We start from the raw sequence: 4,874 nt of genomic DNA, 5'->3' as shown, positions 1-4,874 counted from the left end.
AATAGATTAAAAAAATACATATGATATATATTGATATATATATATCATCTTAAGTATACTAATTTAGGGGGCCCAGAATAGAAAAATTTGCTTCAATCAATGAATTTTCTCAAAAATATTTTAAACAGAGACTTCAAATATAAGGAACATATAACCATTCGTTTTATTCAAGAAACATATAACCATTTTTTTCCCCTCTAAAACGTAGGTACAAGTCAACATTTCCTGTATGATTTTTTCTGAGATTCTCTATCTGCAGGAGGCTTTTCAAATTCTATTTGGGATTTTCCATCATATATACTCTTCTCTGTGCTTCTATCTGTACATCTTTCTCAGTTAGATTTGACAAAAGACATACTGTAAATATATTTTACTCATAGTTTGCTACTTTATTCTTTGATAGAAAATAAAGTGACATACTAGTATATTTAAATACAAAATAAATCCTGACATGTAATACATATTATTTATTTAAATTAATTTCTTAGACACATTGTTTATAGTATAATTTTCTTTTGATTAAAACTTGTTATAATCCTCTCATGTAGTTTCTCAATAACCAAATGCCAATATTTCAGTATTTTGAATTTTTTTTAATGAAGCATGGATTGCTTTTCAGAAGATTATCAGATTCCCTGATTACAGAAAATGCTAATCAATAACAGAGCATCAATTTTAAAATATTAAAATTAATTAAGAATATAAAGTAAGAAGGAAAATAAATAAGATAAATATATATAAATACTATAAAAATAAATGACGAAGGACAATAAAATTTTGGAGAATAATCTTAGCATTGTCCAAGTGCCTTAGTCATGAGTTATGCAGTTTCACAGAAACACCATAGGAAGAAAGGTGGACAAACTCTGCTGATCCAAATCTTACTTCAGTGGTAGGTGGAGTGGGATTAGGATACTGCTTAGAGATAAATAACAAACTTTCAAGTTTGACAGAACTTCATAACAATGGCTCATTGTGTCATAGGATCCTCTAATGCTCACCGAGTATAGAGAAAAAATACAGAGTATCCCCCCAAAATGTATGCACACTTTAACAGCTGATAACTCAATTTTGAAAATGAAATATATTTTAATACACACTATCTTTACAATTATCCAATGTGTTCAATTTATACATTTTATGGGCCTCCCTATATTTAGGATTTAAGTTATGAAAGAAGAGTTAGAACAAATTATAAAATAGGTTATGAGTAACAGTGTTGGTTGGTTGGTTGGTTGGTTGGTTTAAAATTAAGAAACAACATACAAAGCAAACCGTGAAGACTGATCTTGAATTTTTCAAAAAATATTCTAAAATTATATTAATACCTTTGAATTAATCAGTATGCAGAACACAAATAATTTTAAAGTGATATAGTTAAAATTATGGAAAGATCATTACATTAGAAAATATTTGGGATTATTTCTCAATTCTTTTGGGGAATTATGGGAACAAGAATAAGGATGCTTGTTTTATACTCAAGATATATTTTTAAATATATTTTTATTGATTTCAGAGAGGAAGGGAGAGGAAGAGAGAGATAGAAACATCAATGATGAGAGAATCATTGATCGGCTGCCTCCTGGACGCCCCCCTACTGGGGACCGAGCCTGCAACCCGGGCATATGACCTTGACTGGAATCGAACCTGGGACCTTTCAGTCCACAGGCTGATGTTCTATCCATCAAGCCAAACCGGCTAGGGCATACTCAAGGTATTATAGAACTTTTATACTCATCCCATCTTTGTTTTGTCAGCAGTCCAGGGTAGTAATCACAGATAGGCATGAAGTGAAAAAAAAGGGGAAGAAGGAAGAAGAGTAGGAAGAGATGTGCTGACAGCACTGGTAGGCAGGGAGAATTATGAAAAAAAACATAAAAATAATGACTTCTGGCAGTGTGTGTAACAGACCCAGGAAATAACAGTAGAATGGTAAATATAAATATATGGCTAATATGCTAAGTGTCCGACCATCTGACTGGTCACTATGATGTGCACTGACCACCAGGGGGCAGACGCTCAATGCAGGAGCTGCTGAGCTGCAGTGACTTGGCAGTGGAGGTTCTCAGTGACACACCCTGAAACCAGAGAGGAGGGAGCCCAATTCCTCATGGGGCTGCATGATTGCACCTTTGGCCATGGGTTATGTTGTTGCTGGGACACTGTTGGCTCAAAATCTAGTTCACTGCACACTTGCGTTTGTGTTCCACATCCTGTAATATAGCAACTTTGTAGAGTGCCCTCTCACACTCTGGGACCCCTCAGGGGATGTCAGAGAGCAGGTTTTGACTTGATACCCGCAGGCCAGGCTGAGGGACTTCACCTGCCAGAGGGAACCTGCTCACTCCACAGACTCCAGGGAGGGACCATGGGAAGTTGGCTCCAGGGCATGCCCAGCCCATCTCACCCATTCCTGCCTCTCCAGCCACCTTCTATTTTATTTCCTTCCAATGTGCATGAATTCATGCACTGGGTCACTAGTATTTAATAAAAATAGATAATATGCATAATAGTAATTATCATGTATAAAGAAATCAGGTTCAGCACTCTAGATTTCTTACCTTATGAAGTTTTCATTCAGTTAATTATCTAATAAATATTGAATGCTTACTATGTGCCATACTCTAGCCACTTCAGAAAGGATAGTGAACATTTTAGATCAACAGTTGCCAAAATTTCAGACCTCACAGACCACTAGTGGTCTGTGGACCACTGGTTGGTGACCACTGTTCTAGAGGGTGGACTGCCAATGTACAAGTTAAGTTAGTCAAGTAAAATATATAGTGGTTTATATAGTGTATAGTAGAGTACATAGTAGCATAAATATCAAGAATTACTATCCTATATAATAAAAGTCTAATATACTAAGTGTCCAGTCGTCCAGTCAGCTGTTCAACCAATCAAAGCATAATATGGTAATGATATGCTAAGGATGCTCAACCGCTGCTATGATGTGCACTGACCACCAGGAGGCAGACAGTCGAATGGTCAATCAGTTGCTATGATGTGCACTGACTACCAGGGGGCAGACACTCTGACCAGTAGGTGACCTTGCTGCTGGGGTCCAGCTGATCAGGACTTAGTGAGACAGGCCGAACACATGCTGGAGCCCTCCTGCAAACCTCCCTGGCCCCGATCATGCACCAGTGGTGTCTCTCAGCCTGGCCTGTGTCCTTTCACAATCCAGGACCCCTCAGGGGATGTCAGAGAGCCAGTTTTGGCCCAATCCCACAGGCCAGGCTAGGGACCCTACTGGTGCATCAATTCGTGCACTGGGCCTCTAGTATATAATAAATATATAGTAATTTAGATGGTGACAAATGTTAAGTATAACCATAAGGCAGGAATAGGCTATGGGATTTAAATTGTATGCTAATTATGAAAATTATCACCGAGAAGATGCCTGTTGAATGAGACCCAAGGGAAGTGAGAGACTGGTTCTGGAAGATGTGGGAAAATAATATTCCGGGTAGAGAGACAGTAAGGGAATGGAATCTGAATGACTGGGATGTATTTGAGGAAGAATAGAAGGCAATTCTTAGATGTGTGGGAAAGAGCAGGGAGCAGTGACATGAACTTCAAGCCAAATCACGTAGTACCTCCTAGGTAAAAACAAAAACAAAAACATCCCTGGCTGGCTTGGCTCAGTGGATAGAGCATTGGCCTGCAGACTGAAGGGTCCCAGGTTTGGTTCCAGCAAAGGACACATGCCTGGGTTGCGGGCTCCATCCCCAATGTGGAGTGTGCAGGAGGCAGCCGATCAATGATTCTTTCTCATCATTGATGCTTCTATCTCTCTCCTTCCCCCTTCCTCTCTGAAATCAATAAAGAAATATATTTTAAAAAACAAAAAACAAAAACAAACAAACAAAAATCAACACAAGCTTTTGCCCTGGGTGAAAAGAAATATGAAGATGATGATAGTATTTATGTTTTAATTGGATCCCTCTCTTGATTGTGGTGATGGTTTCACAGGTGTATACGTTTACTAAATCTTATAAAGTTGAATATTTTGAATATGAATACTTTTTGAATGTAAATTATGTTTTAATAAAAGCTGTTAAAAAATCAATCTGGCTGCAGTGCTGAGAAGAGTGTCCTGGGAGCAAGGCAAATGCAGGAAGACAAGTCTGAGGCTAATTCAATAATGGAACTGTGAGATTACAGTGCCTTGGACCAAGAGGATAGCAGCAGGGGTAGGGAGAAATGAGCACATGCTGAATATATTTTGAAGTAAAATACCAAGGTTATTTGACCTAAACAACAATGAAAATTGATTTTCTATTAATTGAGATGCAAAAGGTTAAAAGAAGAATGTTTGCATATGGACTAATAAGAGCTCAGTTTCTGAAGTGTTAAGATTGAGATTCCAATTAGAAATCTAAGTGAATCATTCAAATAGGCAGTTGGAAAATGATGTCAAGTTCAGCGGAGTAGTCTGTGCTGGACACATCAATTTAGAGCTATCTATCATCTATCTATATTATGTCTATACTAGAGGCCCAGTGCACAAAAAACGCACAGGTGGGGTCCCTAGGCCTGGATGGCGATCAGGGCCTATTGGGGCTGTCTTGCCCAGGTCTGATTGGGGCTGGGCAGGCCAGGGCATGCCAGCTGCTGGACGGGGCCTGCTAGATAGGGGAAGGGACCGTAGGAGGTTTGCTGGCCGGGGGAGGTTGGCTGTGGGAGCGTACTGACAACCAGGGGCCAGCTCCTGTGTTGAGCATCTGCTCCATGGTGGTCAGTGTGCATCATAGTGACTGGTCGACCAGTCATGGTGGTCGTTCTGGTCTTTCAGTTGTAATGGTAGCAACAGTTGCTTAGGCATATATATATATATATATATATATATATATATATATATATACTAGTAG

The sequence above is a fragment of the Myotis lucifugus genome, unplaced genomic scaffold (assembly GCF_000147115.1).
Source record: "Myotis lucifugus unplaced genomic scaffold, Myoluc2.0 scaffold_142, whole genome shotgun sequence".
NCBI lineage: Eukaryota > Metazoa > Chordata > Mammalia > Chiroptera > Vespertilionidae > Myotis > Myotis lucifugus.
The sequence above is the reverse complement of the archived record's forward strand: the minus strand, read 5'-3'. Positions refer to the sequence as shown.